Source organism: Paralichthys olivaceus, chromosome 19 (genome assembly GCF_024713975.1).
Source record: "Paralichthys olivaceus isolate ysfri-2021 chromosome 19, ASM2471397v2, whole genome shotgun sequence".
NCBI classification, from domain to species: Eukaryota; Metazoa; Chordata; class Actinopteri; order Pleuronectiformes; family Paralichthyidae; genus Paralichthys; species Paralichthys olivaceus.
Genome location: NC_091111.1, coordinates 4,821,860 through 4,842,109, shown reverse-complemented (window position 1 = coordinate 4,842,109; position 20,250 = coordinate 4,821,860). Strand labels below are relative to the sequence as shown.

At 40.8% G+C, this 20,250-nt stretch overlaps 1 protein-coding gene across 5 annotated transcripts in view; it reads left to right on the top strand.

Annotated features, from left to right (window-relative positions):
- Positions 1–2,026: 2,026 nt before the first annotated feature.
- fam49a (family with sequence similarity 49 member A) overlaps positions 2,027–20,250 on the top strand; it is a 31,731-nt gene continuing 13,507 nt past the window's right edge. For 2 of the 5 annotated variants that reach the window (XM_020091901.2, XM_069515205.1), the window contains exons 1-2: positions 2,169–2,332; positions 18,810–18,861. The gene's annotated coding sequence lies outside the window, so the exon portion shown is untranslated. Of the gene's footprint in view, positions 2,333–18,809; positions 18,862–20,250 lie in introns of all 5 variants that reach the window. The other 3 variants (XM_020091902.2, XM_069515207.1, XM_069515206.1) reach the window with 3 other exon arrangements.

Below are 20,250 nucleotides of genomic sequence, written 5' to 3'. Positions count from 1 at the left end.
CTAGTGACATTTACATTGATAGGCTCAGTGCCACAAAAGTAAATGCTCATTCTGTTATCAACAGAACAGTGGCATTAGATTTGCCCTGAAGTTTCATTCAGAGACTGTCATCCCCGACAAAGCAGGTAGTTTAACAAGAGTTTTTTTTAAATCTGAAATTAATACCAATAGCGTGTAATCTATTTAAAATTCCAAAGATTCCAAAAAACAAATGATAATTGTATAAAATGAAGCATAACACAGTAAATGTGCCATTTGATATCTGCTTGTTTTGATATTTTATTGAATTAAACGTTGGAACAAGCAGATACAGCCATACTATATCTTAGCAAATTATTTTAACAATGTTAAAGCTTTGAAACATGAGCAGAAAACCAGGGTCATCAACATATTTTAGCAATTTTAAGCAAATGTTACTTTTACAACCATCAGAGACACATTTGGACTCTCTTTAAGTAACTAAATAGAACAGAAATTTGATGCAGGTCTGTGGTGGAGTGCACTCTTTCACAAAAAAACAATATCCCAACTGTTTAATGCATTACAATTTTTCCAGTTGAAAGATTCTATTACCATTTACATAGGGTTAAACCTTATAATTGCATTATTTATGGAAAACTTGTGTGGTCCAATTTTCTCTGGTGATCCATTCATGTAGATCCTGGAGAACATTCATGCAGGGACCTAATTTACAGCACCAGATTACAGTGTAGCCACAGGAAAGTGGCATTGCATTATAGTGATTATTGCACACAGCCTGTTCAGTAAATGGGCCATGTTGTGCAGTCTCTGTGTGAGTGGGAGCATTACACTGCATCAGTGATCTCTCTTGAGACTGCATCAGCTATGGCAACAGCCACTATAATCAGTCACCACTAGATGTCACTTTTGGACAAGTTGACAAACTTAAATACTTTTTATACATATTCTTTGACAAACGGATGACTTCATTATAGAAAGTTACACTTCTCCTTTTTTTTCAGTCATCCCTGCATCAATAAAGATTTCCAAGTGGTGCTTCAGTCACCATGTATCAGTCTGTTATTCTGCTGCACAAAGAGTGAAAATGTATTTATAGTAAACAACGTACTGTCTTTAAAAGTGTTTCTCATAACATGTTCCTCTGAGATCTCACAGATTAACAGCGTAGTCTCATGTTTTATAGTCACATAACGTAGGTGATTTAACACATCAGCAGATAATTATATCATCTAGTATGAGGGCTGGACAGAGTAACACTCATGTATTTTCATGTGTGTGGGTGTGCGCAGAGTTACTGTAAAGGAAAATCAACACCATGACAACCAGCGGATGTACTACTGGAAGACATGGGTGTCTCTCCATCATGTAACCTGATTGGCCCTTATATTCCTACGGAGGTGTGTTGACCCTGTTCATCATAGAAATGACCCTGTGGGTAAAGTTAGAAACTGTGTGTGTGTCTGTGTGTTTGTATGGTGTGTGTTTGTGTGTGTGTTCCTTTTGCGTTGCATTGTAGGCCCAAGGGCCAAGTGTGCAGGACCCCATTCTCACAAGCCACAAGCGTTCAAACACACCTTTGACACCATAGAGCAGCCATTATAAGCAGGAAGTCTGCTATGATGTAAGTTTCAGTTTGAATCCTGACCCAGTTTCTAATGAGATGAGGCCATAAGAAAAGAATTTGGTTGGATGACATGAACAGATCACTGGGGACAAGTTATGACAACATGTCTTAAAACCACTTGAAAATGGCTGAACCCTAAACTTATAGGACTACTACCAATTAATCCTTTTGTGATTAAATTCTAATTCATTTACTGAGATAATTGGTTAATCTTGCTTGCTGTTTTCTTTAGGTCTTATCCTGTTTAAGCTCTTATTCATCATGTATTAGCTCTTATTGGTTATATTTGAGCTCTTATTCATTATCCATGTAGTAAATAACTCTATGTTCTAAATGTCCTGATCTGAAACGTGAGTGTTTTAATCCAGAAAGACACATCTGACTCTGGTATGCTGTGTTTTCATCCTCAATTTCATTTTCAGCTTGAAATACACCGAGAGTGAAAATCTTAGCCAGGCTCCTCGAACAACACTCGCTAATTTAATTGGCTTATTTCGCACTGTCCCTAATTTGGACCAATTAAAAGTGTGACTGGGCGGGGCTTGAGACTGGACTTTTTTCTCTTGGTGCCTGTGGCGGCGGAGGGAGGGGGAAGTGCTGCGTGTTGTGGTGCGGCTGCTGGGGACAGACGGAGCTGCCAGGGCCGGTGAAAGTCCTGCGAAGATCAACACTTCGGTTCTGACCTCCCATCAAACTACGACCGCCCCCCCCCCGAGAGTCGCAGCGGTAAGTTCCCCTCTTTGACCCACTTCTACCCGTGTTTAGTGTCCGCTAAGTCGCCTGGGCTTCGCTTGGTGTCGCGCCAAATCTTGTACCCCCGTCGAATCGGTGACTGTCAGGCGAGTTCACATGGGAAGAGATGCCGGGGAGGAAGCGCTAACGTGCTAGCTAGCGTTAGCCTCTCCAGAGCGCTGGGGCGAGTTGTGTGTTGGAGCTAAAGCGTTGGGGCGAGTGTGAGACTTTAACGCAGGGCCAAAGTTTGGACCCGCTGTAGTCTCTTCTGAGAATATACCTCCATTTCCAGGCTCGACCTGACAGCAGTGCTGGTGCCCGCGCTAACGGGCTAGCCTGCAAACTTAGCCTGCGACAAGCAGCCAGTGTCCAGACACATTTGATTTCAGATTCCTCGCTGTCAGCTCACTGGTATATAACATTACTGCTTGATTTCATCGCTGGGCCACAACAAGAAGCGACTGAGTGAAGTGAAGACTCCTCTTTGTTGAGTCTCGAAATTCGATCTCGTATTTTCATCCGCAATCACAGTCTTCAAACAGTGTGAGCACGTAGTGACAACAATGAAGTGCACACAGACAAGCAGGTGGTTTGAACACAATCTGAGTTGTTTCCCCTTCTCAACCTGTTTGACCGGTGGAGGAGCCCCAGTAACCAGGCTGCTGCTGTAAATACCAGACTGCAGCAGCTGTTTCCTTCACTTCTCTGCTGCCAGTGTCTGTCTCTCTCCTCCTGCCTCGTGGGATATTAGTGGAGTACATACTTCACTATGTCCAACAACAGCAGTACATCATTGCCCATGATTGATTCATTCGGCCACCGCTTAACCTAGCACGATGAAGTGGGGGGGGTCGATAAGTGCATGGTGGGTGTTGATTATTTAAGAAATAAGTCAAAGCAATATGTATAGTCATCCCAACTCACGAGAAGTGAATGTAATATGCTGTTTGCATGCATAGACTATCAAAGATAAGTTTCTTATATGATTGTCTTACAATATATTGATAATCACAGAATCGCTGCATGGTTTTATTATTGTTATCGTGGGCCATGTATCATGTATTGTGAGTAACTCTGAACCCACCCCTACAAATAAGGACTTTTCAAGGATCAAATCCAAAGACTGAATTGTGCAAAGGAGTAAAGTAGTCAATGCAAAGGATGTTAGGACTCATAATGAGTTACGTCTTGGATGCCACCAGCTGAGATACCGACTTTTTGTTAGTTGTGAGAGGAATGTGCTGTTTTGCGGCTCTCGCTGGACTGAAATGGCGCTCTTTTGTTGGAGAAGACATACAGCAACAGCTGCACCCCTTAACAACAGCTTGTATGTGTGTGTGCGTGCTTGCACATGTGTGTGTATGTGTTTTGATTCAGTCGGTATGCCAGGCTGTAATTGCAGCATTTCTGGAATGCTGGTTGAATTCTGTGACTTATAACATACTGTGGACAATGGCTTCTCTGGATGAACCTGATCTCTCTCAGAATAAGTAGGAATGCCTTGCATGTTCTTTGCATGGTCTACTCTATGTGTGTGCCTCAGTAGTCACTTTTAGATGGTGGGGACAAGTTATGGCATGCAGGGCTTTATATAGCCCCAAAGGCAAGATGTTAAGTCATTAATATGTAAAACAAGATATTAAAAGAATCACATATGATGTGGCACTTGTTTCAAACCATGTGCAAATCAAGTCTTCTTTTGTTTGACTCTACAGAGGTGTTGCTTTCAATTGTATGGACAGCATAACATTCCCCACACTGTCTCCACAGAAGAGACTCCTCTTTATCACTCTCTCGCTCCCTTTATATGTTGACCAGGTCTTTAGTCTCTCCAGACTTGGTTTGGCAATAGTTACAATAACCAGCTGATAATTGTATTCATTGTTACGACTCTGCAGCTGATGTAAACTGACTAATCAGCTCTTGTTGGGTTTTGTGTGCTACATGTCAACCGTGGAAATGGTTCAGACGCCGTGCTGAAGCTTTGTGCTGCAGCAAATTGGAGAACACTGAAAAGAGCAAAATACATGCCAGGCTTTACAAATCTGTCTTGGCAGAGTATGAATGCAGTGTGTTTTTATGGCTGTTCTCACCATTCAGTGTTTGCGTTTGACAGAAAAACAGGATATGGCATCTCACACCCTCTCGAACAGTGGCTTTTTTTACATTGTGGTTTTTAACCTGCTGCTGCATTACAGGTTGCCTGAGGCGAGCACATGGGGAAATCCTTTGTGTTGTAACGCTGTGTTTCTTTTACTCTTAAGTAGCTCTGCTAGGCCGCTGCAGTGAGAGCGCTGCCACATTTGAAAAGAATGCGCGACTGCCAAACCATAGTAAGGATGTGGAAGATGTTCAGCATTATTATTCATATCATGATTGGGCAGGTACAACATTTATACATTGTAAACCTCCCCAGTGACCAAAACTGTTCCAAAATATGTACCATCACACCTAAACCAAAATTGCAAAGGAACATGTGCAATACTTCCCCTTGGGGTTGAGTGTTTAAACAAGGTTTGCAAACTGGTATTGGTAAAAGTGTCAGTAGACCGTAATGTGATATTTGCAGTTTAGCGAGTCCTGTTATCAATCACAAGTTGCTTTTTAACACTCAACAGGAAATCCCAGAAGATTTTCCACCAACACTTCTCAATGCACTAGTGCCAAGTATTAATATCTGCTCCAGATTTTAGCTGAACCAGCAGCTTGAACCCTTCTGGTATCATTTCACTCCTGATGCCAGCTCAGGTTAACCTGCAGTACTGCACCTCTGTCTCTTGCACATTCAATCTCATTTGAGTTTATGTGTCAGGATGTGAATCTATTGACCCTACTCCTGTGTTTTTGCAAAAGAATGAGACTCTTCATCAAGTGTGTGTGTGTAATCAAGGTACATTTTTGAAATAATCATGACATCGATTTGAAGTCACATCGCCCAGCTCTGGTGTGTGTGTGTCCATCCACTCTCATTACACTTGCTAAAGTGATTACTTGATTCAAACAGAACAAAGTGGCTCAGACATCCCTCACTTCCACTGCTCCTGGCTCTTAGTGCTTGGCTCTCCTCCTGTTATCCACGTCTAATCATCCAGTGGACCATCAGCCACCGCTGACTCAGCCAATGCTGCCATCTGGGCTGGAACAGAAAACACAACAGACTTCTCACTGGCTCTAAAGCCTCAGATGCTCGGCTAACAGATTGAGTGTGTGCGTGTTTGCGCACGTGTGACGGTGGATAAAGTTAAGAGATTTTCAGAGAGCATTAAAGTGACAGTCATATGAAACTGTGATAGTAATAACTATGGAAACACTGTACAGATGAAGTCTTAAGAGAATATCATATATTCTTCTTTTATTTATTTATTTTTATTGTATTGCGACAACAATATAAAGATCTTTTATTTCAATTAAAGAATCTGTCAACATTGACTTATAAATCTAGGAAAACATATATATTCATATACTGTATGTTGTAATGTACTAATTAGAATGGATACTCTTATTATGGCACTTGTACTTTAGCCAGGACTTTCTTGACAACAGTATTGATACTGTGGATTATTGTGGTTATATCAACTAAACTAAAATGCGTACATCTATTTGTAAACTCTAAAATAATGTGTATCTAAAAGCACCAACTCTCCAACTTGTTTTCCTTTACCATTCATTTATATAAACAGTTAACACTGATCTGCCAGTCACAGCTGCTCTTTCTGGTTGAACATTTGAAAGTCCCACTATGTTGAAGGTTAAAACTCAACTGAATTTAACGATTTGTTCAAAAGTAATTGAACAATTCAAAACTGCTTTTCTGTTGGTCGGCTAAATGATTAACTGCCTAACTATTTCAGATCTGCAAATGTTTCTTCTTCCCATTCCCATAGAGATAAAAGCCTGATGGGAAGAGAATTTTGGTGTGACTGTAGCTTATAATGGAGTTCCCACCAGTGACAAGCAAAACAGCCTGCATTGTTGTACCAAGGCGGCGTAGTGGCGTCAAGATGAGTTATCATGCCTATTTGACACATTGCATTTAGCTGCTTCACTTTCAGGGTCCTTTCATTGAGCACGTAGGCTCATTCACACTATCATTACTTAAGCTGTTTTCAGACATGACCTGTGGGTAAAATCTGGAGAATTGGCTGCTGAGTTTGCCTTTCACACATGCACAACACAGCGGGAGGCACTCTGACACAACAGCAACAAATCCTCTGACATGGACACACACAGTCACTGGTGTCTGCTCTTTTCACTACAAACTCTCTTGACATATTTGTTGGTGTCTCTTCTATTTGTGTCTCACTGCTCTTTAACTGGGAGATGTTTGTTTGTTGTTATTTTCATTTTTGCATCTGTCGCTACAAGTGTCATCAACCCCCCCCACCCGCTGGAGTTGAAGCCAGTGAGGGATCCCCTGCTATGTTCACACATCAACTCCTATAATACTACAGACATGATACGTGGAGGTCAGGGAGAGAAAGTCTGCAGAGCGTCTCACTCGGACAATGCGTTCACACATGCATCTCCTCTGGAGAAAGTCCGGAGGAAATGCGGAGTTCAGTGCATGTCTGAAAGCAGCTTTACTGGAACATTTGAATAAAACAGAGCAATTGTTTAATAACACCTGTGCCTTTCGTACTATTACATAAAATGTCTGCTGTGAAAAAGACCCATGAATCAAAGTTATCACTTTAGCTGTAATTGGGTGCCCACTTACACAAGGAGCCTTTTCTATCTCACAATTTAGCAAAGTAGGATTAGTAAATCTCAGCCTAAGGAACAGCTTATCTCCCAGAAGCTTAAAGTGTTCTAACACTTAAGCCTCCAGCGTTCAATATTCACCAGGAATAATGTTTTCCAGCCAAAGTTCTCCTCATATTTTTATTCGTTTTGGCCCCTCTTGACCCCCCCCTGGTTTTATTTGTCTCAGGAAAGGAGTTATTTGTGTGTAGCCGGCCATGGCTGTGTCGCAGTAAAACACTATGTGAATTGGACTGTCTGGTCTGAGTTCCTGTTTTACCTCAATACTACCTCTCTTTCTGTCTGTCTGTCTGTCTGCCAGAGAGTAAGTGTGCTGCACTGTGCTGCCTTATGACCCTGCACACTTCCCGCTCACGTTTCACTTTTTATTCTCACATCCTGTCAGCAGGACAACAGCTCTCTGTGGGTCTGTGCAGTTTCACTTTGCCCTCGCTCGTGTTGTTCTTTTATGGTTATTTTCCCTCAGTTTTATATACTGTCAATGACTTTGTCTTTGGTTTGTCGTTGTTTGCTTATTTAAAAACACAGGCTCTCCTCAGGAAACATTTAAGGTTTCATAATTATGAAGAAGGGAGTTTCAAATCCTCCATCTTTTTCAGTATTTCTTTATTTACCTCCCATATTTCTTAACTCTCATTCTGTTTTGATTGTTGTTGTGATGACACATTTTTTACCTCCCTCTTTTCTTCCTCTTTGCTCAACTCTGACTTTGGCCTTATTTAACCTTGTGAGGTGGAATGCTGCCTCATGTCTGAAAAGTAAGTGTTGTGTTTGAAACCTGAGTGGTGGTACCCTGGGTCATTTAAAATGCACGCCATCTGTCTTATCGATTTTCTGCAAACTACTTTCAACAATGGGCATCTTTGCTTCTGCAGTTTATTTATGCACAAATGCCCAAAGCATCATACTTTCTAGGCCACTGGAAAATTGGAAAGCCTTGGAATATGTGTAACAGTGCTGAGCTGGATTGAAAGCTAAGAAACTACAAATAAAAAAATAAAAACTCCTCAGATTTAATTATGTTGTCATTTTGTATGTGACCTTTTGTCACTGACTGATCACATTCATTCTGCAAAGTTATGATCCTATTTTCCTATTCAGTTTGGCAAAGTTGATTAACATTTATCAAATGGCAAACATCACCCTTCTGCTGTGATTCACACTTTTAGGTTAATGTAGTGAAATAAACTGCGAGTCACACGATCCTGCTGCCAGATCAGTGAGTGTGAAATAATATTCAGTTGGAAACAAAAAAGGGCTGTGATAGAAACAAAAACCATCCCCATGTGCACCACTAGCTGAGTTTACTGTCACAATTTAATCTTTACAGAGAATAGTGAGCTAGTTTTTGCTGAGCTCTGCCACTCCACCTGTTTTTTCTGCATGTCCACAGCTGGCAGAAGGATCTTGGCCTCTGTCTGACTGGCTTTGTACAACCCAGCAGCACACTCACTGATCTCAGCAGGTGCAGGAATCTACAGATTTACAGCAGTTTATTGTTCCTGACAGGCTAAATACTAAACATATTAAAAACAGCAGATAGAACAAAACAGTTTCTGAAATTATAAATGGTTAGTGGTTTCTCTAAATAGTCAAATCTCAATTTGGCAAAGGTTGACATATACATGTTTTTGCTGTTTGCAGTCTCCTCTGATGTGTGTTTGTAGAGCCAGGTTTTCTCTTATCATTTAAGGATTTAAGATGTGTAACAGCATGCAGACTCAAAGTAAAGGTTACAATGGGAAAAGTAGCAGAAAGAGGGAAAAGAAACAGTTGGCCTAGTTATGGAGCGTGACTAACTGAGTGCACTTGATCTTGGCCTCGGTTGAGAGACTTGTCTAGTGACAGAGACCAAAGGCCTGCATGGTCTGTAAAGGTCAAACATCGTCTGCTCGGCCATTGTGAGTGATAAGCGCCTTTACAGTCAAGCTGGCGTTTATGGAAAGCCATAAATAGGTTTGTTTTCATAAGGAAACCCCTGTGCCCCACTGACTCCCTGTGTTTTTACAGCCTGTTTTTACACAAATTAGTGCGAGACCATCTCTCTCACTCTATCCCGGTCTCAGCTGTGAACAGTAACTTTAGTTAAGCTACATCCACACTACTTTGTTGTAGTTTTAAAGCTCATTACTGCTGTTAGGTTTACGTCGGCCGTCCACAGTACTCACTGCTCAAGTTTTCAAACACCTAAAGCAGAGAACTTTGGCCCTGCTTAAGTTTGAAAACTCAAGATTTATTGTCTGGACTGGCAGAAACTGAGACATCTGGAAACTATGTCACCTGCATACACTTCCTGATTGAGTTTTATCAGTCACGACTCAACAGTTGTGAATGCAAAACATAGTTGAAACTTTTTTTAGCAGTTCTGCTTTGTTGTCGGTCCAGGAAAATAAATCCTTTCCTGTTGCATTTTACTGTGGTTTCTTCTCATTCGCAGTATTTTCTCTGCAGATTGTTCATTGTTTATGCTAAGCTAAGGTAACCCGCTGCTGAAAGGAGCTGTGAAATTAACTGACCATCGTCTCAGCAAGAAAGCAACCAGTATTTCTCCAAATTACAAACTGTTCAGTTAATAACGTAGTCTAAATGTAAGCCTGATCCAGTACAATAAATTAAATGCCAGACCAATTAAACTATCAATGTGCAGATACGGCAACCATAGTCCAGTGTTAAAAAAAAAATTATTTGCTGCCTGGCCCTTTTATATGAATACATTTTTCAAATGTGTCTGGCAATAAGTCAGGTTGTTTGTTGATGTTGGCATTTGTAAGTCAGTCCATGACAGGAGCATATCTGTCTTCTTGATTATACTGTTAAGAATAATCTTTCTGCCACGGTCATGATAATTTCATTGAGTGTAGCTTGCCACACCTACACCCAGCAGAGAAGGAGCCTGTAGTGGTGGAGATGGCTTGATGCCCTCACATACACACTTGCTAACACTAGTTTCACACAAGTCGGTCACACACAGACATGGTTCCCTTTGTATCTGCAGTGCTGCTGACATGCAGGGCCTGGCAGAACAGAAGTGGCATTGAGCAAAGACGTAGGAGGAATTTTTACGCCTGGAGTCCCACTCTATGCAGCGATGGCCAGACAGCCACTCTGCCTCCTCCTCCTCTCCAAATACCAAACGCCCTCCTTTACTTTCCTACTTGCTGTTTTGCCTTGATTTCTTCTCCTCCCTCTATTGTTCTCTTCATTGCTCATATGTGCCTTTGCAGTCTCTCCATCCCACTTTCTCTTCCTCAGCGTCGACAGACATCTCTGTGAGTTGTTTACCACGGGCACCCCCCTCCCCATCCCACCGCCACCCCCTCGGCTCCCTTAGCAGAAAAAATTGACCACTGTAAGCTTTTTGTCTCTGTTGCCATTATCACAGTCTCTGCCTCTTCACTGCACCAGAGGCCAGATGTGGAGGAGGGATAGTGGCGAGTTTGTAATGAGCAAGTGTAAAATTAGGCAGCTGGCCCATCTCACTGAACCAGAGGGCATGCAGAGCCAGCAGCTGAACAGAGATGAGCACTGCTGCAGAGGAGGAGACTCAGCACTGTGCTTTAGTGTCACTGACTCGTGTGTCTGTGTTATATGTGATCCCTGGTTTATGAGTGGGAGCATTTGAGAGGGCGTCAGGAGTGCTTGAAACTTAACCGAGCTTCATGTACGGGTCCTAACTGCTTAAGAGTTCTTCATTGTGCGTAAAGCGCTGAGAGAGCGGTTACTAAACCAAAATGGTTGAATCCTCTGCTGGTGTGTGAAGTTGACCGAAGTCAAAGGATAAGAGGCATCAGTGATGCAGCAGAGGGAAGTAAGGCTGCCATTGTGGTGGTGCAGGGTATGTTTCCCCCTTCTCCAACGAGCCCACCCTCTGCCCTGCCTTCCAGCAGCCCCCCCTTCCATCCTGCCCCCCCGCCTGTGTCCATATTAGGGCAAAACTCAGCCAACGTCCCCTCAAGCTGAGCTCAACCCCCCCAACACGCCCTGCTGTCACATTTGCTCCAGCGTAGTGCGCCTGAGGGCGACGCAGCTCCCCTAACCCAATTTGAAGGCCTGTTTTCTTGGCCAGTCAAAACAGCAGAAGGATTTAAAAAATGGATGCAGGAAGCCAAGGCCAATCATGTTGATTTTGTTTTAAGTGGCAGACTGGTGTGTTTTTAATGTAGCTTGTTTTTTGAGGGCTTACACATAATGGGCTTATCTTGAGCAGAGCCTCCCACTTGGTGACCACTTTTCTTCAAAGTCACTAATAGTGTTATATGTGCATACACAGCTTTAGTGGTCTCAAGATGATAGAGCCTTTAATCCTGTTGTGTTAGTGCCAGGCTTTCATTAGTGTGACATTTTTTACAGTGTTTCTACGCACCTAGTCTTCTTTATATGTTGCATTACTGTTTTAGGTCCCAATATGTAATAAAGATTCAAAGATTTTTATTGTCAAATGCACAGGAGAAAGACGTTCCCCTGTGCAATTAAATTCTTATGCTGTCCTTTCAGGAATACCAGCTGAAAAAAATGTACATCAAAATACAAAAATTTTCATCAAATACAATAAGACAGTAAATAAATAAATAAAAGTTAGGCAAAAATAAGGCAAATAAGGTGAAGATTGTAGTAGACCAATACAACTGTACACGCAGGCAGGTGTAGGGAGCATAAAGGCCAAAGGTCACTGTTGGGTATTGATGGTTTCTTCTCTAAACTTGCTTTGGTGAAGGAAACAGTTGTTCAGACATTCAGTAACTTCATTAAAAAATTCTACTAATGTTGATATTCCTCGACGAGAGCAAGTAGCTTCAGAAAAGCAGAAACACTCCATAGAAGAAGTGTGTCTATTGTACTGTGAGGGTAGTTCAGTTCGGATCACACTGTTGGTAAGAGACACCAGTTGATTTATGCTCACCAGTCATTTTCCTAGAGATTTCCCAACAGAAGTTATTTTGGGTCTTTGGTGTTGACTTTGGTTTCTCTTGGTTTATAAAAAGTTCCTCTCAGAGGAAATGAATTGATTTAACATAACTACTGGATTAGTACAGTGTTTTAAAGAGGTTGAACAGTTTATCTTGTTTTTATATAGTTTACCATCCAATAACATTATTCTATAAACAGTTTCTGCATATTCACATGTAGAATCTGTAGGCGATGGACATTTTGTGGCTGGAAGCCTTCTGGTTTTAGTTTGTAGTTTGACCAATCACATTTGAGAAGGCTTTGTTTGGCTGCAGATAAAAAGCCCTTAAAGAGTAAAAGAGGTGAAACACATTGACTGATTTGCATCAGATATAAGATTTAAAATGTATTTGCATTCATATGCAGATAGCTATGAGTGTTGTCTGGACCTAAAACACCCACAAAAGAAAATTTGCGTTTGGAAATTCCCAGGCCTCATTTAGAATTTCAGTTCCTATTAGAACTGGACATAATGTGAAGAAAGACACATAACACAGTTTCATAAACAACACAGTTGTGGAGTCACAGTTTAATGTCTGTTTGGTACACTGGAGAAAGTGAAAGATACAATTTCTTTCAGTTTATTTTGAAAACAGCCAACACTAAATGGAAGTTAATGAGCCATGATTCTTTATACTAAAATAAAGACAGGAGGTTCTCAAATATAAACAAACTGAAATAGAACTAAACACACTCTAAATCTTTGCAAAGTGTGGTCGTGCACCTGCAGCTGGAAATACTCCTGTGGGCTTCATTATTGCTCTGACCTAGATCTTAAGAACTTAATATGCAGCACACTGACGCACTGGCAATGTTCTGTGGGAGGAACAGCCACTTTTGTATTAACATTCTGCCATTCCATGTAGCGTCTGATTAGATTGTATCTGGTAATTAATCTGTAATTATTTGGTTTAATAAGTCATACAACAGAGAACGCCCTGGACCGAGGAGGAGGAACAATTCATATTTAACATGATTGGTTGATTGACAGGCCTCTCAGCTTGTGGAAGTCAATGGCGGTGATTGCTAGTTGCTTTCAAACTGTATCTCCACCAAAGCTTTAACCCAGTTTGCTTGATGAATGAATTGCAGCAAGCGTTTAATTTAAACCCAGGCTTAAGGCCTGATAATAATGTGCTACAGGATATTTTATGTGCTTTATTCAATAATCATTGTGATTTCTCCCAAGATACTGAGCTACATTGTTATTAAAAGTTTTCCATATCTGAGGCCTTGGCTGGTAAATTAACTCCCAGACACAGCCAACGTGTAGAAGCTTTTGGCTGGTGTTCATTTTCCTCTGTGTTGGATTTACTGTGTTTGAATAGCACCACATGCCTTTTGAAAATGTATTTATTTTTCACTGGCAGATCCTTGTTCCTCAACATGACACACACAGTGGGCTTTTACTCTGTCAGGGAATGTGCTACTTAGGATCAGATCTTGTTTCATCATGTTCCATATTCAATGTTTTATTAAGAAATAGGAAAGCATATTCATTTTTCTTATTTCATTTGACCTTTTGAAAATATTTTTTGTTAATTGTTTGCTGAAGATGCAGAAAATGTGTGTGAGGAACTAAACTGGAGCCAGATTCCAGAAACTGCAGGTCAGGTTTAGCCTGCTTGGAGTTTTCTTTAAGGAGGGAGAAAAATGTCCTGTTACATGTGTGATTGCTTTTCTGTGCTTCTACGTCACAAGTATATAACAGCAATTATATAGTGTTGCTTCCCCCAGGTTATGATCGGGAATATTAAAGGAAAGAGCAGCTAGACCGGAAATATTTTGTGAAGAGGAACTATGTTGTCTACAATGAAGTCAAACTTAGATAAAACAATTACACACATGAAACTATGCAGCTTCACCTGTTTGAAAAGGAAGTAACACAGTTGCCGCCCCTTTCAGCATCAGTTTAGTTGGTTTGGGTTTTTGGGCCACAGTGAATAGACTGATTCATTTCTTTTTCAATGGTGAATCTGTTGAAGTGTGAATCCAAGAGTACTCCACCTATGTTGTAAAAATTTGTATAAAGTGAATGTTGGGGCACATGTTGTCATACAATGCTGTCAAGTCAATGGATCTTAATGCTTGGCGATGTCCCTGTCCTCCCTCCACACCACCTAACATCCCTTAACCCAGAGCTCACTGGGCTGTTATGATTTCATCATTCATTCATCAGTTGTTGCCATGCAGAATAGAAGAAAAAAAAAAACCACACACACACACACACACACACACAGTTACTCATGGGAGATTTGCAGTCTTCCAGCCCATTGAACTTCCATTAAGGGTTAACCCTTATTTGAACCCTTAGAGGGCGTCTGTCGCAGGGAGATTGGCCTGGCCCAAAAGACACACACACACTCACAGCCTTTTTTCATCCTCTGCTATAGTAGGTACATGCACACATAAACACAGTTCATCTCCATGTTGATAGGCGTGACCTGGACTTGGTCTCATCTGGGACTTGCACTAACTTTTTACACAAATTTGCACACAAACTCCCATTGCGTGACATGAAGCCATGTTGGACATGTGCATTTTCCTGTGGTGGAGATGACGCTCATTCATGTAAATAATTGATTTACAGGTTCAATCGTGAACATCAACAGCTGTCACGCTAACCATGGTTTGTACCAAGGCCTCCTATTAGGTTTATGGAGGATATAAAGGAGCAGCAACTGCTGGTTTGACTGAAAAGATTTGGTCATGTTACACAAATCACACATATTTTCATCTTGCAAGTTCAAACTAATGATCTGCCCATTTGTGAACTGCTTTATTAGATTCACAATAGAATAGGAGTGCTTAAGACTTAAACACATTTAAATGAATTAGTTGTCCATTCTGTTTAAAAAAATTTTTTAAATCAAGCCCATACACTGGACAATAGTCGACGGAATAAAAAAACTGACATGTGTTCGCGATATGCTAAGAGAGAACTGCGACACATCTCCCTGCCCATCCCCACACACTGCCACAGGTGCAGCCTGTTGCGTATGTGTGTCCATTCAAACTGTTTTCAGACACCTCGTCTCTAAAATCAGAGACAAGTTGATTTTTTTCTTCTGATGCTACTATTTCTGTTTACTTTCCTGAGTGGTTGGTTTATGGAGATCCGCGGTGTGGTTGTCTTTTTAAAGAAGCATTGTACTTCCAGTCTGATGTGACTGCTTTGACACTTTATTTTCTTGGATTTAGTTTTCTTTGTGCAGTCGTTGGGACAAAGTCACTTCAACTGTTGGCCTTGACAAAGTCTTGACTGTGTGTCACATTACTGCAAGTGAAAATACACAGGATATTCCTTCTCTGAAAATATTCTTTTTAATTAACTTTCTGTAGTAGAAATATGTGGGATGGACTACAAACAGCATTTCCAATTTGTTTAAACTTCCAGTGGGTTTTTTTTGTGGTTCATTGTCATGACTTTCTGTGGTTTACTGAAGTGCATGCTATTAGGTGTTTTCACTCAGTAGTGACCTAATTACAGATGAACTCTCATGCCTATTGTTTCTTCCTTTCACGTTTATGACTCATCCATTTGCAAATCGCAGCTACTCAGGTAAGTAATTATAGTTTATGGGGCAATTAAAAGCTGCCTGGCTGTCGGGGTTTTGAATGAATACATTTTCAAGTTAATGTCAGGAGCTTACACGTACAGAACAACACTCGAAGCATAAGGTAAATTATGTTTACATACTGTAGTTTTATGCTTTTGGTAAGAAAAGCACACATCGGTCTGTTGGAGTGATTTGCATTTGATAGTAATATGTACTCACTGATTTCTTGAGTACTTAGTGGTTTGAAGCTAATGTTGGCCGAGTAAACACACTGTGAAAACACAGCTGATATGAGAGAAGGATAAGAGGAACTCGTGAATGTTCACTGTCACGGTTCATTAAACCCAGTGAATTGTGGGATATTGAGGCTTTTGTCGTCTAGTGTAAACTGTGGCTACAGACCATTAGAGGAGGACGTTCACTCACCCCTGTCAAAGTCCAGTTGTGTGCGTTTTTTCCATGTCACAAACATTAACACACCTCAAAGAGATCGGTACCTTCTTGCATGTCACTAACAGAGGTCTGTAACTCAGTTTCACTCTGCTTCAGTCAGTTCTGTTTTACTTTCATGATTCATTCCCTTCAGCAGCCCTGAAGTATTGAGATGATGATGCTGTCTTTCTTTAGGATTTTAGATCTATTTTAGTTGCACAACTATTTTCATGGATATATTTTTATCTGAAAGTTCTCTCAGGATTTTTTCTGACATTTTCTTCTCATCTCTGTCACCCGCCTGCAGTCTGTCACTCTCAACGTCTACCCAGTGGGTTTTGGCAACCTCCTTGCCAGGCGTTCAACCAGAAGTGACAGCAGCTTTCATCACATACCTTCCCCTTTTCCAAACCGTGAACCATTCGAGAACGAATTGTATAGATGAGTGTGTGCGTGTCCCCGCCAGGTTCCACTCTGTCAAATTCATTCACTTCCCCTATTTTAATGGACGTCGATGGAAACAGAAAGCTTTTAGGCCTCAAAAGCGAGGTGTGCAGCTGTGAGCGAAAGTGACAGTTAATGTGTTCATGATGGTGATGTTTTTGTGGTGGTGGGTGTGAGTGCTTTTGAAGGGCAATACCCCAGTTTAAGTCAGGGAATCACCTGACACTCTGACACGTGGAACTGGACAGGCCCTGCTCGCTGTGTGGAACTAGTTGAGAAAATAAGTCTGATTTCAGTTTTATGTTTCAGTATCACTTTGGTGACAAGTTAATCTATATCACCTATATCATGGTTAATTACCTAGCCTCACTAATTTAAACTCTAGAAAAAATGACATGCTCAATGAACCCCCTGGCCAAATAGTGGAGGTAAAGATTATAATATAACAGAAATGAAACCTTTTCTCTTTTGGTATCTCAACATCCATAAAACACTTGAAGTTTTGAGTTTTCACTCAGTCTCACTTTTCTCACTAATTTTCGCATCAGTTACAACATCAACGAAATAGAAATCTAAATGTACTGTTAAAAAAACCTCAACCGATGTTCATATGCATCACTGCCCTCAACAACACGTCAGGATGAAATTAACCATACTGTTTAATAACTCATAATGGAGCTGTATTATTATTCTTCATGTTCCTGTGGGGTCCCTGGAAAATTCCATTCTTCCTCTCAGTCCATGTTTCCTGAAAAACATGTTTGTTTTTTAGGAGTCTGCGTGCGTCTCCCTCCTCTCTCCCTTGTTCCACCACCTGCCAGGATGACTGACAGATTTACTGAGTGACTGCTAAACTGACTGACTCATCTGTCGACTGCCTGGTTAAATGTGAGGCTCGTTTGGTTAGTAGGTGGCTCACCAGACTAACATACTGGCTAAGTGATAGGCTGGATTGATTTTCTATCAGCATAGCTAATGGCTTTTTTTTAATCTGGAAGCATGACTGCTGATTTTGTAAATGGACTTCCTGGCTAATTGGATTAATCATATTCAGTGCTACTGTGTAAATGAGTACACTGCATGTTGCCATCTATTAGTGTGGGTGGAAAAACTGAGAAAATCTAGCTCTTTTTGACAGAAAAGTGAAACAGAGAAGTGAAAGGAAGGAGAGAAAGAGCAAATGTGGAAGTAGAAGTAGACGCAGAGAGAGAGAGAGAGAGAAGTTGGATGTGTAATGAGTGAAGTGGGTGTGATGGTGAAGTGTCTGTTCTCATCAGCGCTCAGTCTGTGCTATCCACATGGTGTTTTGGCAAATGGGTGTTCCAGAAGGGACACACGAAGTGTGTGTGAGTGTGTGTCTCTAGCGTGACGTTGAGGTAAAGTCTGCTCATGTGTCTGACCACAGGGAGCTGCCACACACTACTATCCCCTTATAAGGAGAATGACTAGTGTCCCTTTGGAGCCTCCATCCATCCATCCATCCATCCATTTACAGCATCCCACCTCTCTTTTTTTCCATGCTCTGTTGCTGTGCAGGTTCCATAGAGGAGAGGTGGGGGTCAACACAGAAGGATTAGAACTATATATTGGAAGGAATACAAACTGTATGAGTGTGATTTAGCCTTAAATCTCAGGCTTGATATTTTGGATAGGCGCCATGAACTAAGAGACTGTTGATGAGTGCTAATTGTTGGATTTTATGTAAAAGATTAGTGTGTGTGTGTGTGTGTGTGTGTGCAAAATAACAGCACAAACGGAAAACATACATTACTAGAATATCTAGATGCTTTTTGTTGTTGTTGATAAAACTATTGACATCATTGCTTCACATTTAAGACATTAATCTGAGTAAAGAGCTTCAGATAATCCTGTTGGTCTTTTCTTCTTGCACTGAACAATACATGCCACAGTGAATGTGTGCCACCCTAGGTTTTAACAGAATATGACAGTGCCCTCTATTTATTGTATTTTATCACTTACTGAAGTTACTGTACAGCACACTCCATTGACCGACCATTAGCAGCTACAGCTTGTCACAAGACATTTAATACTCCAGTGAACATGCAACAGACAGCAGCTTAATCAGCTTTATTTGAGATATAACAGACAAGGGTGTAGATTTCACTGTTGAATTATTCAGTGGTATGTTTTGAGACGGGATGAGGTTTGTAGTTGTTTGCTTGTATGTTGGGAGAAAAGGTGGTTAGTGTGGAAAGTCGATATATTGTCTGACTATGACAAATGTGATGTGCAGAAACCACAGTTTTTAAAACATGCAAATATTGATTTTAACACACATTCTTTCTTTTTTTTATCCTCTGTTTCAGAGAAAAAGAGAAAGCGGATGATATAGACAGAAAGCAGAGGTTCGCCACCAAGGTACAGGAGACACACGCACCCACACTCCTCGGAAAAGAAAAAAATGAAGCTAGTTTAGTCATGTTTGTATAAGACCGCACTCTAAGCTGCCACTGAGTCACATCAGCCCAGGAAAAATGCTTTGGTTTATGTGATTACAGCAGAGATTAGCTTGTTGAATTAAGCCCAAAACTTTCTCTCTTCAGGCTGCTGTAGTGTTTGTTCTCAGGGCTCTGGAAGAGGAATATTGAACATTACAGTTTGTGTTTCTCTGATTAAGGAAGGAGGAATGATTCTCTTTTAATTTTTTATTTTATTTTATTACTTTTTATGTATGCTTTTAAGATATCCACACCACACTGCTCCATTGCCCTTATCAAAGGTGGAAAGAGCAATGATCTGAGTCGTGAAATATTATAAATGTGTCAGGAAAGTGACAGTCCATTTAAGCAATGTTCATTAAATGTCCATTAACTACAGCTGCTGCTCAAAGGTCTTTGCTACCAATAATACAGAACAACACAGACTGTTAACAAGTTCAAACCATAGACTGTGTGTAAAGATGAATGCAGTGTCTATCGAGAAATTAAGCCAAAATATCCTGAATACAAACGCTGCCATCTTGCACCAGTATTGGCATTTTAGTCTGCACAGTAACGATCTGAGGATGAGTTCTGTAGAAGCATACAATTCACCAATCATGAGTCAGCCTCCGTTGTCACTCTTAAGGTTTCACGCCATTATATTTATAGCTGGCTATGTGTAAGAAAGTGATCTGGATCCACAACAAAATGTATAAAGTTCTTCCTTGAGTCATGTCCCACGTCTGCATCAGGGTGATAAGAACTGGAGACTGAAACTATCTTTTAGAAAAATGTATATAGTGTGTATTTAGATGTTTTGTTTTGTCCATGTCCCATCTGCTTACATTGAGGAGGTGGGGTTTATGACCTACACTGCAGCCTGTCACCAGGGGGCATTGGAAAGGCTGTAGTCCATCTTTATATGCAGTCAGTGAATTAGAAATAAAGCTTTTCTTGAGACAAACATGACAAATGAAAGATTACAAATGAAAAAAAAAGAAAAGGTTGTTCCATGAGCATAACAAAGAAAGAATTGTCTTTGGTTAAAGGTGCCCTGTGGAGTTTCCCTGCACACAAACAAAAGCTCTGTTTACATTCAGTGTTTCTCAACAAAACACAATGAGGTCTAACAAACATGTTGACTTCATTTATTTACTCAGCAAACGTTTGCAAAGGTCATTTTTAATCATTGAAATCACTTTGATTTGTGTGCCATCTTGCATCGCCACTTTCTTAAAAATGTGCTTCTGTTTTACTAATTGGGGCATTAAAAAGTGCACCATAGATCATGATCTCACTGAAAGACATTTCTGGTATTAGATCATTT